Raw genomic sequence first — 17,095 nt, forward strand, 5'->3', positions numbered from 1 at the left:
CCACCAGTTGGCATTTGTGGAGGGTGAGGCTACAGGTAGGTCCACACTGAGGGAAGCAATCTTACCCCCACACAACAAAGGAAGTGACACTTCAGGCCATAAGCCCATTCCCTCCACTACCAACCCAAAAGCTTGGGTGATGGCCAAATGGAGGAGGAACTGACCCTCCTGAGCATGTGGTAGTACTGCTGATTTCTACCAAAGTGGGCATACTATGGGAATGTCTCAAGCCTGCACTGAACTTATACTATACTGTCTGTTGCAAGGCAGATATCAGCAGTGGAAGGACACAAAGCAATTTCTACCTCAAAGATGTTTAAACACCTGTTTAGACATCATTTAAGTGTCCTTCCTACTTCTAGTAACAGTAGATAGCACATGTTGCTGAGTGGCAGCAAGGCAACTGCTCTCAAACAAGCTAAAATGCCTTTGCAGTGGTTGAAACAGCTGTCAGACAGCAAACAACAGTGTAATCCACAGGTAATAGACATGATGTGTGCTATCTCACAGATAATAACTTTACAGTTATTCAGCATAGTTTGTTGTTTATTCGTTTAGTCGCTTCCGACTCTTCGTGACTTCATGGACCAGCCCACGCCAGAGCTTCCTGTCGGTCGTCAACACCCCCAGCTCCCCCAGGGACGAGTCCGTCACCTCTAGAATATCATCCATCCATCTTGCCCTTGGTCGGCCCCTCTTCCTTTTGCCTTCCACTCTCCCTAGCATCAGCATCTTCTCCAGGGTGTCCTGTCTTCTCATGATGTGGCCAAAGTATTTCAGTTTTGCCTTTAATATCATTCCCTCAAGTGAGCAGTCTGGCTTGATTTCCTGGAGGATGGACTGGTTGGATCTTCTTGCAGTCCAAGGCACTCTCAGAATTTTCCTCCAACACCACAGTTCAAAAGCATCGATCTTCCTTCGCTCAGCCTTCCTTATGGTCCAGCTCTCACAGCCATATGTTACTACAGGGAACACCATTGCTTTAACTATGCGGGCCTTTGTTGTCAGTGTGATGTCTCTGCTCTTAACTATTTTATCGAGATTTGTCATTGCTCTTCTTCCAAGGATTAAGCGTCTTCTGATTTCCTGACTGCAGTCAGCATCTGCAGTAATCTTTGCACCTAGGAATACAAAGTCTTTCACTGCTTCTACATTTTCTCCCTCTATTTGCCAGTTATCAATCAAGCTGGTTGCCATAATCTTGGTTTTTTTGAGGTTTAGCTGCAAACCAGCTTTTGCACTTTCTTCTTTCACCTTCATCATAAGGCTCCTCAGTTCCTCTTCACTTTCAGCCATCAAAGTGGTATCATCTGCATATCTGAGATTGTTAATGTTTCTTCCAGAGATTTTAACTCCAGCCTTGGATTCCTCAAGGCCAGCTTGTCGCATGATGTGTTCTGCATACAAGTTGAATAGGTAGGGTGAGAGTATACAGCCCTGCCGTACTCCTTTCCCAATCTTAAACCAGTCTGTTGTTCCGTGGTCTGTTCTTACTGTTGCTACTTGGTCGTTATACAGATTCTTCAGGAGGCATACAAGATGACTTGGTATCCCCATACCACTAAGAACTTGCCACAATTTGTTATGGTCCACACAGTCAAAGGCTTTAGAATAGTCAATAAAACAGAAATAGATGTTTTTCTGAAACTCCCTGGCTTTTTCCATTATCCAGCGGATATTGGCAATTTGGTCTCTAGTTCCTCTGCCTTTTCTAAACCCAGCTTGTACATCTGGCAATTCTCGCTCCATGAACTGCTGAAGTCTACCTTGCAGGATCTTGAGCATTACCTTACTGGCATGTGAAATGAGTGCCACTGTTCGATAGTTTGAACATTCTTTCGTGTTTCCCTTTTTTGGTATGGGGATATAAGTTGATTTTTTCCAGTCTGATGGCCATTCTTGTGTTTTCCAAATTTGCTGGCATATAGCATGCATTACCTTGACAGCATCATCTTGCAAGATTTTGAACAGTTCAGCTGGGATGCCGTCGTCTCCTGTTGCCTTGTTATTAGCAATGCTTCTTAAGGCCCACTCAACCTCACTCTTCAGGATGTCTGGCTCTAGCTCACCGACCACACTGTCAAAGCTATCCCCGATATTGTTATCCTTCCTATACAGGTTTTCTGTATATTCTTGCCACCTTTTCTTGATCTCTTCTTCTTCTGTTAGGTCCTTGCCATCTTTGTTTTTGATCATACCCATTTTTGCCTGGAATTTACCTCCAATGTTTCTAATTTTCTGGAAGAGGTCTCTTGTCCTTCCTATTCTATTGTCTTCTTCCACTTCCGCGCATTGCTTGTTTAAAAATAATTCCTTATCTCTTCTGGCTAACCTCTGGAATTTTGCATTTAATTGGGCATATCTCCCCCTATCACTGTTGCCTTTTGCTTTCCTTCTTTCTTGGGCTACTTCTAGTGTCTCAGCAGACAGCCATTTTGCCTTCTTGGTTTTCTCTTTCTTTGGGATGTATTTTGTTGCCGCCTCCTGAACAATGCTGCCAACTTCTGTCCAGAGTTCTTCCGGGACCCTATCTACTAAGTCCAGTCCCTTAAATCGATTCTTCACCTCCACTGCATATTCCTTAGGAATATTAGTGAGCTCATATCTAGCTGATTTGTGGGTCTTCCCTAATCTCTTTAGTCTGATCCTAAATTGTGCAAGAAGAAGTTCGTGATCTGAACTACAGTCAGCTCCAGGCCTTGTTTTTACCGACTGTACAGATGTCCGCCACCTTTGGCTGCAAAGGATGTAATCAATCTGATTTCGGTGTTGTCCATCTGGTGAAGTCCATGTATAAAGCCGTCTCTTAGGTTGTTGGAAGAGAGTGTTTGTTATGCAGAGTGAATTGTCTTGGCAAAATTCTATCAGCCTGTGTCCTGCTTCGTTTTGTTCTCCCAGGCCATACTTACCTGTAATTCGAGGTGTCATTTGACTGCCCACCTTAGCATTCCAGTCTCCTGTGATGAAAATAACATCTCTTTTAGGCGTGTTGTCCAGTAGGTGCTGCAGATCCTCATAGAACTGCTCTACTTCAGCTTCTTCAGCATTTGTGGTTGGGGCGTATATTTGGATCACTGTGATGTTAGATGGCTTGCCCTGAATTCGAATTGAGATCATTCTGTCGTTTTTTGGGTTGTATCCAAGCACTGCTTTAGCCACTTTACTATTAATTATGAAGGCTACTCCATTTCTTCTGTGGTCCTCTTGTCCGCAGTAGTAGATCTGGTGGTCATTTGATGTGAAGTGGCCCATTCCAGTCCATTTCAGTTCACTGACGCCCAGAATGTCTATCTTTAATCTTGACATCTCACCAATAACCACATCCAATTTGCCCTGGTTCATAGATCTTACATTCCAGGTTCCGATGGTGTGTTGATCCTTAGAACATCGGATTCGCCGTTCACCACCAGCACCGTCGGCCGCTAGCCGTCCTTTCGGCTTTGAGCTAGCTGCGTCATCACGTCTGGGGCTAGTTGAGCTCATCCTCTGTTCCTCCCCAGTAGCATTTTGACCATCTTCCGACCTGGGGGTCTCACCTTCCGATGGTATACCGACATATCTCTGGTTGTACTGATCCATTTAGTTTTCGCGGCAAGAATACTGAGGTGGGTTGCCATTACCTTCCCCAGGGATCGCATTTAGTCTGACCTCTCTGTCATGACCTTCCCGTCTTGGGTGGCCCTTCACGGTTTAGCTCATGGCATCATTGAGGTGCTCAAGCTCCAGCACCACGACAAGGTAACGATCCTTTGCTGAAATTCAGCATAGTGGAGAATCCTAAATTCCAAAGCCTCCTCCAGCTTGTTGCTTCTGACTACCAGCTACACTCACACACCAGGCCTCAACACTAAAATCCACATCATCTCACAAACATTTGGTCCAGTCAAAGTGAAGTATGTACTTTTGCCTCTTCCCCACTACATGCTGGTGGGAGGAGGGGGAGAAATGAGGGGATAATCCATTCCTCTAAGCCAGTGTTTCTTAAAGTGGGGTTCTAGGACCCCTGGGGGTTCCCCAAGGGGTCCATTAAATCAAAATTATTTGTCAGCCTATATTGAAAAATAATACAATATTAAAATCCTATCAATCATGAAAAGTGGAAGCAGCAGCAAATGTATCAATTTTAATTGTTAATATGGTAAACTAGACAACCCATGGCCCGTTGGGTCATCTTTTCAGAGATATTTCCTTACCAGATTCCTTAATGCCTTCAACAATGGCAGAGCCTCTAATGCACTGCCTTCACTGGGAAAGTTCTTAAAAATTCAAGGAGACATTCAGAGATGTATCTGCCTTGAAAGTAGCCAACACTGAACTGTATAGCACAGCCAAACATCAGGAATTGACCACAGGAAATGTTTTACAACATTTTGAACTACGTCATAAAATGTTTTATGATAATGTTCATGTCATAACATGTTTTATGAAAATTGCCAAATTTCTATTCCACGGGAGTCATGGGTCCCGGATTTTGGACAGCATTCTGTACGTTTGTCCATTTGAGGTGCCTTGGGTCAGCACCAGGATCATCCCAGCCAGCATGAAGACTATCACCAGTGTTCTTATGGGCAAGTGCCATACAATTGCAGGTAATTTCCTCCAGAGTGTCAAGGGAAGATGGATGGTAGGCCAATGCCAAGCTGAGCTCTGTCTATCTCAACACCTGAGCCCTCTGGACATCCCTACCCAATGGAACTGTACCTCCTTTTTTTTTTCAACCAGCTGCTTGAACAGCAGACAGATGTGCACAGTGTGGTAAGGCTTTCATCCATATGTCTCCTCAACCTGCAGAAGTGAAGATTTGTGATGGAGCTAGTTTCTGCATTCGAGCTGTCCTTTGTGGTTAATCTTTTACACAGTGAATATCTTCATCTTTAAAAAGCCATTTGAAAGCTCCATAATCTATAGGACAGAAGAGGATGTGCAGCGTGCCCATGAACACCTAAACTCAGCAAGCTGTCATCAACGCAGTCCAATTATCGTTTTTTCCCCTTCTAAAAGTTCTATGCTTTGATTTGGTTCTTTCGGAGTTTCTGACCTTGTTACCATTCTTTCCTAAGTACACTCTGTGCAATCTGTTGTGTCCTTTTGTTTGTGAATATTTTAGAATACAGGAGTGTCTGGTTAGCCTGCTAAACTGCCGGGGAGTAGAGAGTGCATGTGCACTCTCTGTCTCTTCAGAGGCTTGTGTACTGTTGATGCAGTCAATATTTTATTTTGCTGCAAAGGCAGGTTTGAACTACCCAGCCTGATCTGCTTGCTGCTATTCTTCTACCCTTTAGCACTTCAAATGTAAAAAAGAAAGTTGTTTTGTTGAGCAAGGATTCATGCATAAGACATTACTTTTTTGTTCAGTGTCCTATGGAAAACTATAGAAAACTACTGAATTTATATTTAAGAATATAAATGGCGACAGCCAGGCAGAGAGGGATTTGGAGGGGGTGAGGGTGGGGGTTCCTGAGGATGAGACCTCTCACCTTGGTAGCTGTTCATTCTTTCTTTTTGCTCATGTTCATTCTACCAGATAGAAACTGCAATTTGTTCATTTGTTTTTAGCAACTAGTCAGGGAAAGAAGAGGTAAATCTGCAGGTGATTATTTAAATACTGGAATTGATAGAGACAACCCATAGTTCATGCTGTGCAGGGTCATGTTCAGGCATGGATGGCATAGATTTTGAAAATGTGGCTTCCTTTAAAATATTTAAAGAACCCTTTTAATGTACTGATTGCAATTACATAAACATTTTCTGTCAGGACAGCCTCCTGCCCTGGAGGAGATAATTCACTGAGTTTTATCTTATGAGAGAGAGCAAAAACTTAGAGCCAGCCTCACACCCATACAATCAGAATACTTGTACTATATGCTCAAGGAAACTGTGCAAGGAAGTCTATAGCTAAGGCTACCAGATCTGGGCCACAAAAATCCAAATAAACTTTAGATTGCAGCAAAGAGAGTTTTCTACATCTTTTGCAAATGGTACACAAACTATGTAATATTTGCTACTAATATCGAACAATAGAGTATTTAAAGTCCTTTATACCTAATTCCTCAGTAATCCCAACATCCTCTGTATTAGAAACTAAGATTATCTACAGGATACAACCTGAAAAGCTTTAATGAACTAGAGTTCTTTCCCACACTCCAGTCACTCTAAAGAACAAAAGTAAAAGTGACCAAGTGATAAGTAGCTTTTCTAGAATATTTTTTGTGATTGGTATCAATTAAGATAAATGGCTACAAACTCAAATTGCTTCATCCATAATAACTCATTGCTTCTAAACTGGACTTTGTTATGCATAATATAATATTTTATATAAAGGTCCATTTCTTCAGCACAGCAATCAGCAATCACTAAGATACAAAAGGCTTTTAATGCTTGTAACGTAAGTTTCATTCATTAATTCAAATGTATCCATCCTCCAGGAAATAAAGCCAGACTGCTCACTTGAGGGAATGATATTAAAGGCAAAACTGAAATACTTTGGCCACATAATGAGAAGACAGGACACCCTGGAGAAGGTGCTGATGCTAGGGAGAGTGGAGGGCAAAAGGAAGAGGGGCCGACCAAGGGCAAGGTGGATGGATCATATTCTAGAGGTGACGGACTCGTCCCTGGGGGAGCTGGGGGTGGCCACGACCGACAGGAAGCTCTGGCATGGGCTGGTCCATGAAGTCACGAAGAGTCGGAAGCGACTAAACGAATAAACAACAACAACAACAATTGTCTGAATCTTGATTTTCCCAGCAAAAAGAAGCACAAAGTGGCTGGCTTCAGAATGAAAACTATATAGAAAGGCTATGAAAGCATTTGAAGAGGTATTTCACAAATTGCACCAACATCAGCGAAGCACTCTTCCTTGAAGCATTAAAGCAGCCACATCCCCTGAAAGGCTCAGCAACAACTGCTTCAACCCACTTCAGGGTCAGCCCCAGTGGAAGTGTTGTCTGAATAGGCGCATACATATGCAGACAACCAGGGAAAGCCTTCAAAACAGCTGCACTAAGCTTTCTGCAAAGCATGGATGCTTTAATGTTTCAAGGATGGGTGCTTTGCTCATGCCAGTGCAATTTGTGAAACACCCCTTTCAAATGCTTTCACAGCCCTACTATCCCCAACTTCTCAGCGGGTGTCACCACCTGGCTGACCTCGTCAAGAAAACAACACGTCCACAAAGGGGCCAGGAGTCAAGCTCAGAGTGGAGACTTGACTTTACTACAAACAGTAGTTCTAGAAGAATAAGATTTCAAATGTATTCGGTAAGAACATGACTATAAAATTACATTTTCAGCACTTGTGAAAATAATCCAGTTTAGAAAATCCATAATTATATCAATAGAGGAGATAAAACCTGTATTTTAGCTTTAGATAATAAACATTTAAAAAGACAGAATCAGAGAATAATATGAAAAGCTTTATTCTTTGGTTGACAACAAAAGCCTCCTTGTTAATAACACAGCTGTCTCTATTCATCTACAGGCACACTATTAGTAACACAGGTGTCATCAAACTGCTACAATAATTTACACATTACACTCGAGTAACCCAATCATTAAAAGCCTAATTAATATACAATTATATCCTTAGTCCAGCAATCTCTCTTTTACCCATTTTATCATTAGATGAATCGAGGCCAACAAAACTCACAAGAACTAAGCAAAACCAATAAATACCAGAGCCACCCTACTCTAAAAGTCCCTCATGTCAAACCAGTTTAAAGTTAATGATGGCCTTCTTTGGAGAGGAAGGTCAAGCATAACGATTAGCCTTTCTCCAAGCTGCATCTTCCAAGCTTATAAGAGTCAGTTTATGACCTCCAGTCTGAAAAAGTGAAGATACAGCAGAGACTTCTTTTTACTGATTTATACATTTTCTATTCCACACTCCCATCAGTAACAAAGCAATTCCAATTATGACTCAGTCCCTTACTCTACTCTGCTGCAGCCACTGTTACTATTAATATGTTCAAATAAGTCAAGAATAATATATGCATCGCAGAATGACCCACTAAAATAAAAAGATAAATGATGGCATACAAGGAATGTGGAACTGACCAGCTACCTTATAAACAGTACCTGATAAAGTAGTGTAAATGCAGTGTGGGCCAAGTGGTTGAGATGCAAGAAAATTCTTTATTGACCAAAATAGAAGCCACATATACAAAAATGAACAGTGCTTAACAGAACATCTTATCAATTTTAACAGGTTTGGTTTCATTTATTTACTAGACTTATATAGCCTCCCATCTCACATAAGCCACTGGACAGTTAACATAATAAAAGGATCAATACAATAACAGAATGCAATAAACATATTAAACAAAACAAAAACAAAAAATGGCTACTGAGGATAAACCAATCAGCAAAAAGAAGTTCAACTCTCAACCTCAACCACCTTCTGATCCCCATGCCCCACAGAAAAGCCAGGCTAGGCCAGCAGGATTGGGGATAATCTAATCTTTGGAGGAATGGTGAAATATTAAATGGTGCCCCATGTAATATTTGAAGAAGATCAGTGTTTCTTTTAGATTAAGTCCTTGATAGTCCTAGATTAAGTAACCCAGTAAAATATTTCAGTGTTTTGCCTTTTCCATCATAATTACAGCATGTAAAAAAGAAATGATACAGCCGAGCAATTTTTATAAAAATCTGGAGGGTTTTTTTTTTAAAAAAAGATTCAATGGGAACTTATTTCTCAGATGCAGCATAGAAATAAGTTAGCATCAGAGAGGTCAAAATCACAATATGAATATGCACCTTCCTTCACATCCTCTTAAAACATGGATAAATATCAGGAGTAGATTAATTTCATTTCAACAGCAGTGGAGAAGACTGTTGTTCTGAAAGACAGCTTTCTTGAGACACCAGCACAAGCCCAGTCTGCTATAGAAACACCCAAGTCTACTTCCCAGTTTTTTAGTATCTATGTGGCTTCATAAGTAAAAACTAATCTGTGAAATGATATATATATATATATATATATATATATATATATATATATATATATTCACACAGTGAATAGGATAGGAAATATTGGTATTTCCTCCTCACCACTTAGCTTTAGATTTAATATTTGCCATCTCCCTAATTAATTAATTGGTGAATCTATTAAGTCTATCTTTTAAGCCCATGTAAACATTTTTACTCCTGATTTTCTAACTGTATTTGCCAGCATGGTCTAAGTAGTTATTCTATGGTCTCCAATATTGTAAAGATTATTTTTCAATTTTTTTTAAGTTGAATAAATATGGAAGAGCCTCAAGCCTAGAACATCGACATGACATCACAGGGGATTTTTATTATTGAAATTAGGTATTTTTCTTTTCTTTTCTTGCTTGCTACTGTATGTTGGTTTTGGTCTCCCACCATAAATACATAAATTGGAATTCATTGCCTAATCTACTCTCTCCTCTCTTGGAAGGGAAAAAAGATGACTATGGATAGAAAAGTCCACGTATCTGGAGAAAATGCATTATTTCCAGGAAAGCACTTACAACTTCTGAGGAAAACCCACAAAGCTTTTTTGTCTAGCAGACACTACAGGGCACTAACTCTATGGAACTTTCTTAGGTTTGAAATCTGTGAGATCTGATAGCCATTGCAATCTATGAAAGTCTTGCCTGTTATGTACTTTGGGATGACCTAACTTTCACTGCTCACAAAAAGAAGAAGAAAAAAAATCTTATGACTCACTGCTTTAGTTACATATTCAACACTGACCTTGGTTTCTTCTGGCCTCTTGCCTAGCCATTCCCTCAAGCTGTCTCTATTAAGGCTTCTTAAAAAGAAATATCCTGAAGTACCATAATGGCAAGACTCTCATAAACATTTGCTTCTATATCCCACATTTTTGCTTCTACCACCACCTTCCCTTTCAAATTTCTACCTGATTAGAGTTGAAAACAACTCCATGGACATCAGTATAGAAGTAGAATACGGTTTCTTCTGGACACTGGTGTAGAAGCCAACTAGGAGAAACAGTTAACCCAGCCTAACGAATATGAGAACCAGTTGGGTGTAGTGGGTAAGGTGCTGGACTTGCAACCAGGAGACCATGAGTTCTACTTTGCATGAAAGCTGGCTAGGTGACTCTGGGCCACACACGTTCTCCCAGGCCAACTCACCGCACAGGGTGGCGGTTGTGGGAAAAATGGGGGGAAGAAGTGTAGGATTATCCCTGAGAGCCTGGTACCCAGTGCAACTGAGGCCTTAGTCACAGTTTAGAAAGAAAGGGTGACAATGGCCTTGAACCAGATGGTGCCTGTTCAGCCTCTCCTTGCTTGTAAATCCCTAGGATCCCCCTGGTTTTCAGAAGTGCTCGGGGAGATGAAGCAGAACAGACACCTACAGTGCCAGTGGAAGAAGACGAAGAGCAAATCTTACTAAACACAAGCAAAAGCATTTATTAAGGCTCTTGTGGCCTTAAGAGCAGTGATACAAAACTATTTCTCTGCCATCTTGTCTGCAGATTGTGGGCCAGCGGCACTGTTTAAGGTGACCCAGTCCCTCCTGGGGAGAGAGGGCCATGGGAGGAATATTCAAGGCAACTCACAGATAAACTTTCTCAGAATCACTCTGAAGTAGACTTCAGTTCTGCAAATCCGGTCAGCTGACTGAAACATAGTCTTTCCTGGTTATCTGGGAGAAGTTCAAATCTGCTGGTCCTGAAGATGTTGTATTTTAGATCCATGTCCCTCCTAAGGCCTCACAGGAAATGAAAGGTAGTTGGGTCAAGAGGCTGTGGGTGAACAGATGGGGAGTAATTGCTCAAGCCTAAAAGATCGAGTGGCTGTGGATTTCTGAACTCCCGCCCCCCCCAGATCACAGGATGTGGTTCTGAATGGGGTAGCACTCCTTCAGGCAGACCAGGTCTGCAGTTTGGGAATCCTCCTAAATTCTCAGCTCTTGCTCAAAGAGCACAGGGCAGCCATGACTCAGAGGGCCCTTGCACAAATTCATCTTTGTGCACCCATTCCTAAATCGGGGGCCCTTCTTACAGTTACTCAGGATTTGTTCACCTCCCATCTGGATTAATGCAATGTATTCTATATGGGCTGTACATGAAGACCACACAGAAGCTACAGCTGGTCCAGAATGCAGCAACCCAGGCAGTTTTGGGTGCGTCTTGGTACATCCATGTAACACCGCTACTTGTGAGTTATACTCACTCCCAGTAGGTTTCCACATGTTATTCAAGGTGACTATCATTTATAAGGCCATTCAGTGCAGAGTGTTATTTGCAGGATCTCTTGTCTCCAATTATCCTGCTTGTCCCACAAGATCTGACAGTGTGGGCATGCTCTGGGTCCCTTCGACCAAACAGCATCATCTAACAGGACCCAGGAAGCATCCCTTCTCTGTCACGGTGCCTGCCCTGTGGAACAGAGTACCTCTTGACATTCAGATGGCCCAACCCCGCCAAACTTTCACAAGCCTTCAACCCTGACAGCCTTCTTCACTTGGGCAGTGGGACTGGCTGTGTGCAAACCCATCTTGGTGATGACTGTGCACCTTTGAGTTACCCCAAATGTGATGTGCTGTTTTTAATTGTTTGGATATTCTTAATAGATCATTAGCCATCCAGTGTCATGCATTGCGTGGGCAGCCACATAAATCTAAGTAAGAAATGGTTTATACGTTTCATGGGAATTTCCATAAGATCGCCAACGTGCTTCCTACATAACCATCACAACGGCTGTTTGTTTCAGAAGACTTATTTTTAAAAATTCACTCCATTCCTCCGTAATTACCTTCTTTTGTTAGCCCATCACCTCAGGCAAAACACTGTTCCTTGCTGATGGACAATATGGCTTGCATCTAATAATAGGCTACAAGGAAAAATAAAAGTAGCACCACGGTTTCAACTTACAGGAAGGTGTACCTATATCCCTGCAGTCCTTCCGCTAAATTTATAATCCACAATGCCAGAGAAAGACCTCATATATGAGAATGACAGAAACCAACATAGGGTCGAGAAGATATGCTACATTTAGACTACGGTGGGGGTTTATGAAAGCTTCTAAAAACCCCTTACCAAACAGAATAATTAATTTAAGTTTGAACACGTATTGAGCAACTTCTTCATAGTGACTTGATGACAAGGCTTTCTTCCACCTTCTGACACAATTCTGGGCTCAGTGTGCCAGACTTAGCAAAGTTATTTGGTCATCTTCTCTCAAGAAGCCTTGTTTTCTTATTTCATTTCTTTCTTTGGGGCCTTATGAAGAGTTGTATGTTTTTGTAGTAACTAAACAGGAAAACTGTCGTTTACATTTCAAATGAAATAGCCCTCCAGTCAGTGAGACTTTGTAACAACTGTTCAAATAAGCTACTTATAGTACTATAAAATCTATTTTAAAAAAATAGCTAGCTATAGATATTGGAAGTATTCGAAAGGTGAAGCTACACAAAGAAAATCTAATTTTGGCCATATATAATTAATAATATTAATAACGAAGCTAGAAAAAGAATTATTTTTATTCTAATATCACTCACAGCTAACATTTCCTAATAAATTCTATTCCAAATTCAACACCATCCCAAATATAAATGAAAAAACAAACAAACAAACATCAGAAAAGATATAGCACCTACTATATAATCCTGAAGGAAGTTTGGTCCCAGGTCCCTACTATTGATCACTTTTAAAACACAGCTTATAAAGCAGCTTGAGGAGAATGGGCACTTTTCATGCTTTCTCCAGAAAGAGAAGTACAGTATGCCATGCAGAAAAAATACAAGAGATATACTGTCTCCATTTATTATCCTTAATGAAGTATTTATAGGCTAGAAAACAAATTAATGGCCCTATTACTCTTTTTATTCAGCGTTTAAAAAGTAGAAATAAAGATCCCAATTGGTGAGTTCAGGATTATGGCATTTTTAACAGACAAATACTCAATTACAGTTTATGTTTAATTTCCACCAAAGGGGCCCTGGAATTAGAATTACCGAGCATACAGCAGGGCTGTGCCATGCTTTGGATTCAAAGGCAAAAAGATGCTTTGACCTCACAGGGGCATGAGTGCAGCACCTGCCTGCAGCACCTTAAGGCAGCTGTCCCCTTCCCCAGGATCACACAGCTGGACTACATCCCTTGCACCTTCAAAGGCATCTTCCTGCCTTTGAATCTGAACACCTACACAGCCGTAGTATTTTCTATTTATCCTGCACTAATGTACATCCAACTTGTGATTACGTTTAAGATAGAATTCAATATGGGCCCCCACATTTAAAAAAAAACCTGATTCTAACCCAGCTGAAACTATAAAAGATGGAAATGCAGCACCTTTTAAATATAATGCCATAGATTCTCTGATGAAGAAATTAAATGTAATCTGAAAATGATTTTTTAACATTTTCAACATCAGCGTTTCTGTTATATCTCATCACTGTCACTGACTGACCAATTTGCTGAACCCAAATAGCAAGACAGGTAGCAAAGAAAAATAGAAAGCCACTGAAAGAAAAAAATATGCAATGTTTTTCCTTGTGTTTCCCTTTTCCTATTCATATCCTTGTCAGCTCAGTGTCATTTACAGCGTCAACCTACAGTATACAATTCAGAGTATGTTAAAATTAGGGGAAATGTTTTCTACAAAAAGGCATATAAAGCAAAGATAACTTGTCAACCCTCCCCCACCCCACAAAAAAAAGAATCAGCAATATCTCAAAGTTAGGAAAAAGAAGAATTTTTGGAATCTGTTTCTACTTAGAAGAAGCTTGGCATTAGAAAACTTTTCAATTTGTTTGTGGTCCAGGGGATAAAATAAGATTCCCCAAAAAACCAGTAACTTGCTTCATTGCCTCTGGACTAGTTTCAATCAATTCAATCCAGTTTTTCCAGCTTAATAACTGAAGTGAAGGGACTAAATATTGGGAAGGTTCTGCCTTTTCCCTTCCAGAGAAAGCACTTAGTACCAAGCTAGGAAAAATAAGTGCTCCTCTGCCTCTTAATCTTTGTTTAGTATTGCTGAGACAATGGCTTTATACCTCATCACATAAAAAAAAATCTCCTAGTGATTTCCAAGTACACTCATATACAAAAAAGGGAAGTACGGGAGAAAGTTTAAAAAACGAAGTTGTGAAAAGCCAAACCTAAAGTTCCATGCTGACTGATCTAGTCTGTTCCATGTTCAAGTGAAAGGATAAGAAACCATTCTGATACAAAAATAGGATAAATCCTCTTTTGAGTTTCCCCTGAAAGAGCTAACAATGGCTAACGTACACTTGAGTGACTAAAAGAGCACTAAAAAATTAAATTCTAAGAGTGTTTTGTTAGAAATCTAAGCAAAAAAAAAAAAAAAACAGTCCAAAAAGGAAAAAAGTAGGAAAGGAGAAGAGTGAAGAACTCAGAATTTCTGAAGATGAAAGCTGGCCATCTGAAGGGGAAAAGAAACAAATATGCATTCACAACTAGATTTACAGATTATGTCTTGCAAGTTTAAAATTCTACTAAGAGGAGATAAAGATTGAGCAGTGACAACAGCATTTAAAAACTCCTTTCTGATTATTAAAATGCACTGGCAAAGTTATTCAATTCAGTAATTGCTTCTGCAAAATACAATTAACTTCTGCACAGGCATTTGACAATAAAATTCTTTTCATTTAGAGAAGAAAAAGTAGCATTTATAGAATACAAGAAATGGTTTTGAATTTGCTTTCAAATGATAAAAGCAAACCTATAGATTAATTAAAGAATCTTCACAATCACCTGGGAAAGGGGCTGTTATTCAGATGGGTATCAACAGATGAGAATGACAGCATAGGAAAGCCCTCCACTACCTGGGCCATTCTAAATGGGAAATACTACAAAAAACATTACCCCTACAGCCACCCCACTAGAAATGATAGGATATTGAGTGTGATTATGAGACTGAAAAGGCCACGCTAGGTCACGCCAAGATATTCTCTGACTGTGTGCGCATAACTATAGGGAATAGTGCCCGGTCAACTTGTCTTTACTTGTAAGTTAAGCAGGGCTTGACCAAGTTAATATCTGGATGGGAAACCACCAGGAATTCCAAAGCTGCAGACTAGATTAGGAAGCTCCCCTCAAAGTAAATCCCCAAATCTTGTAAGAAGACAATGCCAGACAACTTCCATACTACCAGAAAAACTGCATGAATATGTGTGTGAAGTCACCAGACTCAGTTCAGACCTCCTTAATTTTAGAAACTCATCTTTCTGTGGGATGTGGAAACTGTCCCTGGTCTTACATGCATGCTATCCCTCATCTCTTCAATGAGCTCAAAAGTTATGCCCAATCCTGGTATTCTGTGATTTTGTTTTATTGCTATGATTCAGTCAGACACAATAAACCCCAGTCTCACACCTTTCCTTTCCAAGAACCAGAAGTCAAGAAAACAAAGCATCCCAGCTTCCAACATCAACTTGCACTATTATGTTAAAACTCAGAACTCTGTGGCTAGATAAAACTCAGTAAACAAGCCAGACTCAAAAACTGGTTTAAACAAACCATAATTTCTGCACTTTGGTTTTAATATGGAAATATGATTTATTTGAAATTGCAAGTTTCACATTTCCTTCCCTGGCATGCAAAACAGAAAGAAAAGGAAAGAAGGAGCTAGGGTATAACCACAACGCACTCACAGCAGGAATCCATGGCTTCCTGTTATGTACAAACTGACCCAATCTCTAGTTGATTATACACAGGGCAAGAGATCCTATGTTCGAATAACCACAGGATATCCCACTCCAAACAATACCTTTCTAGGAAGTTAAATAATTATCCAACTTGGCTTCTTACAACTTCATATTTCTTCACCAGCAAACTATATCCGCATTCACTATAAAGTTAAGTTAACATTTAGAATATGCTAATCAAGCTAAGATAATTTTAAAGTGTGTGCAAAGCATTCCTTTAATATTTAGGTTACATTAACATTCAGAAAATCCCCAACTTGTCTATCAAAACAAAAATAACAAAGCATTACCATTTATCATTAAGATGGGTACAAACTGAATGCCTCCTCTAAAGACACAAAGCTTTAGCCTCTTCTGGTTTGCCATCATGAAATTATTAAAATTGGCTCTTAATACTATGCCATTTACTTGAAAACGGGATATGATTTCATCACCACTGGACAAAGGTAGCCAGGTACAATCAACAACAAAAGCTCTTAAATACTTAATACTCATGCAGAGAAGGGAATTTCAGCAGGTGCAGTTGTTGCCCACATCAACACAGTCAGAAAGTGACATGGGTCACCAATTCCCCATTCTGCTTCATTAAATGGCTAATGCTGTCTGGCACTTTGAGCACTTCTGGGGAGTGGAGGACATCTGTGTCCTCTCTTAACCTTTATTCACCGATAGCCCGTTTTATATTAATGATGGCTAGGGTTTTTAAAATCAAACTGTGTTTGGCATCTATTGGCTCCTTGCAAAGGTGAAGGCTGCCTTGAATGTCAAGAAAGATGGGGGAGATGCTGCTGCATCAAAACAAGCTACAAGGATTGCAAAGAGAGAGAGAATCACGGATAATAGTCTGTATCACAAGATCCTGAATACACAAATAGATATCATCTTATTGGTACACAACTGAACCCAGTGTTGTCTTGCTAGTTATATATAGACCCAGCATCGCTAAGACTTAAGCCAAGAGTCGCAGTATCAGGCCTACAGCAAAAATGAAAGCAGTTGTGACAAGTTGAATGGATTGACCTGAAACAACTGGGTCCAGAGGGAAGAGGATAAAAAAGGGCAAGGAAGCAACCATTCATCTTTTGTCATAACTAGAACGAAATTTTGCCAGGCTACACGACTGAACAAATTAACATTACCATCCTTTCTTTTGTGAGCTTAAGTAATCTGTTTACAAATTTAATCATCCCATGTATGCACTGGGTATTATTTAAGGATGTTGTTAGGGAAAGAAAAAGAAGATCCAAACTACTTCCAGATGTGGGTTTCAGGGTGGGAAGGGGGATTGGAAAGTTTGCAGGACAGACGTTCATCAAGAACAATGCACTCCAAAATCACAACTGATAACATTTCTACTATACGGCACTTTCTGGAATCAAATCCTATGCCAACTGTAAAAGAGGCCAGCATCTGTATTATATGTATTATGG

The 17,095-nt window shown here is 40.3% G+C and overlaps 1 protein-coding gene across 1 annotated transcript in view; it reads right to left on the minus strand.

Annotated features, from left to right (window-relative positions):
- PTK2 (protein tyrosine kinase 2) overlaps positions 1-17,095 on the minus strand; it is a 224,404-nt gene that overhangs the window by 206,313 nt on the left and 996 nt on the right. The gene's annotated exons all lie outside the window — the stretch shown is intronic.

This window comes from Candoia aspera, chromosome 3 (genome assembly GCF_035149785.1).
Source record: "Candoia aspera isolate rCanAsp1 chromosome 3, rCanAsp1.hap2, whole genome shotgun sequence".
In the NCBI taxonomy this organism is placed as follows: Eukaryota; Metazoa; Chordata; class Lepidosauria; order Squamata; family Boidae; genus Candoia; species Candoia aspera.